Below are 8,459 nucleotides of genomic sequence, written 5' to 3' on the forward strand. Positions count from 1 at the left end.
TGTCTATAATTTGCAGAAGGGTGTATATAATCTGTGAAAGGATGAATTTAGAGTTCAAAAGGATGAATTTGCAGAGCAGAACAGTGAATGTAATATGCAAAAGGATTCATTTGTTTTGCAAATGGGGTGAATATCACACGCAAAATTGTTAACGTAATTCGCAAACGGATGAATTTAGAATGGAAATAGGTGGGTATAATTTGCAAACGGCTGAATATAATTTGGTAAAGGATTAATTTTGAGTCGAGAAATGTGAATATAAATTGCAAAAGGGTGAGCATGATCTACAAAAGTATCAATTTCTTTTGCAAATGGAGTAAATATCACTCGCAAAATTGTTGATGTAATTTGCAAAAGGATTAATTAGAAGTGCAAAAAGGTGAATATAATTTGCGAAGGGATGAATTTAGAGTTCAAAAGGATGAATTTGCAGAGCAGAACAGTGAATGTGTAATATGCAAAAGGATTCATTTGTTTTGCAAATGGGGTGAATATCACACGCAAAATTGTTAACGTAATTCGCAAACGGATGAATTTAGAATGGAAATAGGTGGGTATAATTTGCAAACGGCTGAATATAATTTGGTAAAGGATTAATTTTGAGTCGAGAAATGTGAACATAAATTGCAAAAGGGTGAGCATGATCTACAAAAGCATCAATTTCTTTTGCAAATGGAGTAAATATCACTCGCAAAATTGTTGATGTAATTTGCAAAAGGATTAATTAGAAGTGCAAGAAGGTGAATATAATTTGCGAAGGGATGAATTTAGTGCGCAAAATGATGAACATGATCCACGAAAGGGTGAATTTGCTTCGCGAAGGTGTGAATTTCACTGACAAAACTATCAGTATAATTTGCAGATGGATTAATTCGGAATGCAAACGGGTGAATATAATTTGCAAGAAGGACGATTTTAGAGTGCGAAACCAGAGCAATTTCGGGCGTTGCGGCGGAACGAGAACGATGTAACGAGCCGCGACGAGGACAGGGTCACGAATGTGTCAATCGCCGGCAAAAGGGCAGCGCGGCGGGGGCACGAGGGACACGGGTCAGATGAGAAAAATATGAGCGCGGAATCCTGCGTCAGACAGGTCGCTCTTGTTGTCAGTCAGCTCGCGGCGTATTCCGGTTTTCCTTCGATTAAACGTACCCGGAGAGAATGATGATTTCCGGTGGCGTCTGTTTCTTGTCCGGCGACCGGCGGAGGCTGAAATAGCGGCCAGATAGAGGGAATCCGATAGCGTATTCAGCCGGCATTGTGCCGATACCAGTTCCTACGTGCCGTCTCCTCTCTTCTGACTCGGCGAACGAACACCCTGGGAAAAAAACGGGGAAGCGGGCCTTTTTGTCGAAGTACCGGCCGCGGTCCGCGTTCATTCATGAACCAGTTCCTCGGCGAAACCGCGATGAACGAACGCCCCGAGATGCCGGCGAACCACCGGGAATGCGGTTTTAAGGGGTTAATTGCGCGAATTACGTGAATTGCGCGAGCACGCGACGAGTTGGTGCATCTTAATCGAGGGAGACGTCCTCAGGCGTACCCAGGCTGACGCCATTCAGAGCTGCTTCGGACACTTTGCTAGGCAATCCTGCGGGAGCAGCGAACAAGCTTCGCGCGTTCGCTGGCCATGTTACGCCGCAAAACAAAAAGATGGCACACTGTGCGATTTTTGTTCGCTTTCGCAAATCTAGTTGAATAATAGCGGTTCCTTTATCATCTACATTGACATAAAATCATAATTTATCCAGGGTAGATGTCCCAATTACTGCCACCTTAATGGTTCATTATATATTTCAAATGTTTAACCTAAAAATCATTATCTACCTAGGGTAAATGTGCCGATTACTGCCACCTTAAATGTTAATTAATTGTTTCAGGGGTTATTTAACCTAAAATCCATTCCACTTTACAGCATATAATAATAAATAATGACAAGTAGCGTGTAAGTAAATATCTCGTTAATTTTTTCTCACCAACAGCTGCAGTTTCAATTAATTGAAACAAATTAAAATAAAGCAAACTCATTAACATTGTGCATTCCTATAATAAATGAACTGATGTTTCGAATGTCACAAAATAGAATTAGGTAGGTCGTTTAGATTATATATATATTTATTATCTTGCCCTAAACTAAAGTGTCCCATTCGTGGCAGTTCTCCCCTACTTGGATAGAAAATTAATTAGTTTTGAGGTTATGAGTAAGGATGAGTTATGAGCGGATCTTTATGCAAATTCTCATTTTCATATGCCATTTTACAAAAATAAAAATTCGTGAGATATATATATTAACTTGATCTAAAAATATTTTTATTTCATATATATGTATATTAACATGATCTAAAAATATTTTTATTTCATGTATATATTAACATGATCTAAAAATATTTTTATTTCATGTATATATTAACATGATCTAAAAATATTTTCATTTCATATATATGTATTAACATGATCTAAAAATATTTTCATTTCATATATATGTATTAACATGATATAAAAATAGTTTTATTTCTTATGTGTATTTTACGCTGCGATAAAAATAATATCAATTTTATAAAAAAAAATTTATTATTATTTTCGTCAATATATCCGCCGCGTTTTTTAATTGCCTCTTGGATTAATATCGTGAATCAGTTTTAGTAGGTTTTCGATCATTTCTGGTACTCTTTCTGTTTCTAATATTAAGGTTCTATGCATTCCGTACTATATTTTACGTATTAAGAAAACATTTCGGGAATCGTATTAACACGTTTTCAATGAACAAAATGCAATGAATAGATAAACTGATTGTACAAGTGACAAACACTTATAACTAAATATGTACTTTTTATATGTATACAGGGTGAGTCTCGTAACAAGACGATCCCAAACAACTCACAAAATATTTGTTGTACGAAAAAATGTTTCAGATAGAAGTTACATGATTTCCAGGAGGACATACAGTATTCAAATCAGTTTTATGTTATCTTGCTTTTTTATCAAAATATGAAAGTCACCTTCAATTTTTTAAATGGCATAGTAAATATTTCATCCCAAATTCGGATAAAGCGTTGAATTCTACATAAAAAAGATATTACACAAAATAGGGTCTAAGATACATAGTTACCGAGATATTAACGGAACAAGTTTTATTGTTGCATCAATACAATTGCGTAATCTTATTATTAGAGAACAAGAAACATTTTCAAGATTTTCTGCTGTTATTGCAGAACATGCATGACTAATACGTTGTTGCATACGTTTTTGCATCTTCGTAGCATTTACGACTGTGTTTTCCAATTCTGATCGGCCGCAAATAAACAAAAGTCTATGACTACTTTTTGTTAACAGCCGCATGGATTAATGGCCTTTCCTAATAAATGTAATTTATTGGGTTGGCAACTAAGTAATTGCCGATTTCAGTTATATAGATATCTCTCACTCCCATTTTTATGATATCCGTAAATGTTATATTATAAAATTATTATTATTATTATTATTATTATGTTATATTTTATTATCCGTGAATGTTAGCAACTGGACAAATTGAATGCAGCGGTCAAGGAAAAGCGACCAGAATTGGTCAATCGTAAAGGTGTCATTTTCCAGCAGGACAATGCTAGGCCGCACACGTCTTTGTCCACTCGGCAAAAATTGGTGGATATTGGTTGGGAATTGATGTTACACCCACCATATAGCCCTGATCTTGCGCCATCGGATTACCACTTATTTCGATCCCTGGACAACTCCCTTCGTGGTAAAACTTTTAATGATGACGACGCTGTAAAATCTCACTTAACTTAGTTTTTGGCCAAAAAGGATCAGTCTTTCTACGAGCGTGGAATTTTCAAGTTGTCAGAGAGATGGCAAAAGGTCATCGAACAAAATGGAAAATACATTACAGATTAAGCTTCATTCCAAGTAAAAAAGTTTGTATTTTTCATTGAACAAATCGGCAATTACTTAGTTGCCAACCCAATACTTTCGCTAGTATCTCAGAACCTATCTACCTCAGACCCTATTTGGTGTAATACTTTTCTATGCAGTATTCAACGTTTTATCCGAATTCGGAAAGAAATATTAACTGTTCCATTAAAAAAAATTAAAGATGACCTTCATATCTTGATAGAAAAGCAAAATAACATAAAACCGATTAGAATACTATACGTTCCCGTGGAAGCTATGCAACTTCTGTCCGAAACAATGTTTGGTACAACAAATATTTCACAAGTTATTTCAGGTCGTCAAATCAAATTTATACGAAATAAGCAGGTGTCCCAATACTTTTGGAGGGGGTTGTACGTGACGCACTGTGCGGTGTCCCGAAAAATGTTTCAGCTAGCGTCGCAGCAGGCCCGGTATCGGTGCGTAAATCGGCCCGAATTTATCGCCGTAGGCGTCAGTTTCCGGGTGGCGAATAATTCCCACCGAAATTCCAGTCGGAAGCGGGCCGGTGGTGTCTGCGGAGCGAGTGCTCCTTTGTCCGCTCTTGTTCGGCACGGCGAGTCCCTTATACGGCAGAAAGATAAGGAGTTCGCGCGTCCAGTAAATCGGCGATTTAAGGTGCGTCCGCCGCTGGCGAGACGCGAGGAAGATAGCGAGCGCGAATCGCGCGAACCTTGCACCGTGTGCAACGTGTGCAACGTGCAGCAGCACCGAGCAGGATCGGATAGGCTGCTGCCTCGAAGGAAGACAGGTTTGGGCTCTACGGACAGGTTCGCCCGCGAAAAACTTCAATTTGTCTCGCGCGTTCCCTGTCCTGGCAGGATATCTTGCCTGGATGTAATGTCCTGGGAGGCAACAGCCTCGCGAATTCTTTATTACCGCGCGCGCCGCCAGCGGAATACCGCGGTTGAAATTTATTTTTAAAACCGCGTAAAGTAGCGTGCCGGCTTAAGGGTCATCACGCGGCCGGCACCGTGTCACGGAATTTATGATACTGATCGCGCGGATTTAGGTGCTTGCACAGTGGCCTGAGAAGCGTTCATTCATAATTCGTGAACTCAACTTTTAGACTTTTATATTTTCGCATAAAATTTACTTATCCCTCGAATAAGGACCCTTCAAAAATCTCGAGAGGTGAAATATTAGATCACGTAAGGTTACGTGCTGCATAGTGGTAATCTGGGAAGCGTCAATTTATAGCCATGATTCAATGTTTAGACTTTTATACTTTTTACGAAATTTTCTTGTCTCTCAAATAAGGATAAATGAAAATAACCTGACATGTGACCGCGAAATGCAAAATGCTGGATCTTGCAGATGATAAGTTTCCGAACAGATGTATAGCATATAAAGTGCAAAACTATGAAATTGGAACTGCAATTAAATAGTTTGATTATTTCTTAGACAATCCTGAAATGCAAATTCGTGCTATATTTTTGTATGCGTGAGTAGATTTTCTAGAAATTTTAATGTATTAACTTTCGGAAACAATATTCTTCTTACAAATAATCGAAGTCGTTTAGATTTTTTTAAACATATATTAACATATAATATTTATATTATATAATTGTAATATTTAATATATATATATTCCACTTAATAATATTCTAGATGGTGCCGTGACTAATTCGTTCATGCTATAACCTTAAACCTTGAAACAACGCTAAAGTAATTTAAGCCACAGAAAGCGAATTCCCTAAGAACTGCGAGCAACCGCGACGCGAATAATAACGATTGCTTCGAATCTTTCGAATCGAAGTAGAGATTGTTAGTGGTTCAGGCGTTCGATAATGTCTAAATTAGAGATGCGAGTATCGATTATCAATATTGTATCGATATCTTATTGATACTTAACGATATATCGACAATAGCATGAAAATATTATTAGGGCAAATGAAGGGATTAATCGTACATAGTCTCATCAAAGTGCATACTGTCTGTATCGTAAATAGTTAATTATGCGTTATAAACATGAATGTGTACACATTTTAATCAATCCGCAATATTTTATAAATGGCCGATAACAAAAATTGACCAGTACAATAATAAGTAGAAACATTTAATTAATTAATAAATCCATTATTAATTAATTATATATATTATATATATTATATATTATATATTATATATTATATATTATATATTATATATTATATATATTATATATATTATATATATTATTATAATCCTGTATTTCGATATTATAGATATTTATCAATATTCATTGATATTATCGATATTTATCGATATTCACTGATATTATCGATATTTATCGATATCTATCGATATGTATCGATAATTCTATCGATATTTATCGATAATCGAACCTTTTAGATTTAATGCCGATATACTAGTGCAAATTCATTTGCAAGTTCATTTGTTTTAACATCTACCGAAAGCCTATTAACAGAGGCTTCAATTATTGTACTATACTTAGAGGAATTGAAACAATCTTTTTGAATTTTGAATACATTGGGAATCGATTTCGTCCTTTTTCATTACTTATTAACCGAATTTATATGGTAATGTTAATTGGATAATACCATGCAGAGTGAAGTATTAATTAAGATGTTGAATTTATGATGATGAGAACCAAATAACATTTACCATAAATATTTGATTAACGGATATGAACATTACTCGGCATATTCAACTGCCTTCTTTATCTTACATCCACAAGCTACATTCTCTCTAAACGATGCGATGTAATACGATAAATGCAATAAATATAGTAGGTAAAAAAAAGTATCTGTAGATCTTTTAAAAGGGAATTACTAGACAATAGCTAAAAAATTATTTTCAACAATTGGCATGATAAAAGAATTAAAAAGCGATGTTTTTTCAACTTTTTCATCTGAGCCTACAACGAAAATTTAAAAAATGCATTTTGCAGACTTCGGTAAATCATATGCATTTGGATATTATTCAAAAAGTAATAAAATGAACTTACTGATAGTTCAATGCATTTGCTTTTCTTATTATAAACTAGACTACAAATTTTATGTATTTATGACAAGAATGAATAGATGGAAGACAGAACATTCAAAATATTAACAGAATTTAAGCATATCTATTGTCATACTACCGTCAACACATTAAAATGATCAAAAAAGGAAAATAACTGCCCAAACAACTCCCATTTCTCTAAATTTTAGCAAAACATTTTTCTTTTGTATAAAGATTCGTAATTTTGTACTATCAACTTAATAAATTTATTCTCTTATAAATCCAAAATTGTAACAAATATTGTAAAATATTGTAAAATAAAAATGTACATAAAAATCTAAATAAAACTAAATAAAGGTCTAAATAAAAACCTAAATCAAAATCTAAACAAAACTAAATCAAAATCTAAATATAAAATATGAAACAAATATTGGTCAGACAGAAATTATAACTCGTCCATGTGTCAAGCATGGTGCCATAATTTTAAACAGCAACGCGCGTACAATTAATTTCGTATTCTCTACGTAAAATATTAATTCGTTGCCGCCATACGTATGTACATATGCGACATTGGCAATAAACATATTACCTTCACAAAAATAATTAATTAATTCTCCAAATGATTGGAGATCTTGCTTTATAATTCTCCCAAAGACAAATTCCATGTCCGCTTAACCAATAATTCTCCTGTGTTACTATCACGTGTTTCCATAAACATAGTATCCTCGAGCAGCGATACTCATCTGCGCACCTTCTTGGACTTGTTACTGCTGCCGTGGAAGTCGTCTTTGGCACTCGCTCCAGCTGTTTTAATCGAGGCAATTTAAAAAGAAAGAATTAATTACTGCGAGTAAACTGAAATCAGGGTCTCGTAAAATAAAAATCAACGTAAGTCTGGCCTTTTCGTATATTTTTATTTATCTCTGCAACAATCGCTATATGTACGTATAATAACAATAATAATAACATAAAGGCACTTTCATTGTTAGTTTTTAAGAATCACGCAAAAAACTGTTGCTGCTATTACAATGATAGAAAAAAAGAAAGAACTTGCTATTTATTTTACATAAAAATCCGCAGTCTGACAATAATAATAAAGGTGATTTCACTTTTAGCTTTTAAGGATCGTGCGAAAAACTATCGTTGCTGCTACAGTGAATCAACAATAACAATTACAGTGATAACAATCCATATTGTCATTGTGGATTTGCTGCAGTAACAACAGTTTTTCGCATGATCTTTAAAAACTAAAAATGAAATATCGCTTATATTATTATTATTACTATTATTATTATTATTATTATTATTATTATTATTATTATTATTATTATTAGACTGCGGATTTTTATGCAAAATAAAAATTTGTGGGCGTCAGTTGCAAGAAATATAAATTGAATAGCAAGTTCTATTTCTTCAATGACCTTGATGGATTAAAAATAGTACATTGATATTTCTGAATTTTTGTAATCTTTCTACTATTTTCAATTTGAACTGCTCAATTTTTCTTTAAATGCATAAAATCCGCAGTCTAATTATTTTATCTACAAGAAAAAGTTCAAATATTTTGAACGACATATTTCAAAGTT

Source organism: Megalopta genalis, chromosome 5 (assembly GCF_051020955.1).
Source record: "Megalopta genalis isolate 19385.01 chromosome 5, iyMegGena1_principal, whole genome shotgun sequence".
Classification (NCBI taxonomy): Eukaryota; Metazoa; Arthropoda; class Insecta; order Hymenoptera; family Halictidae; genus Megalopta; species Megalopta genalis.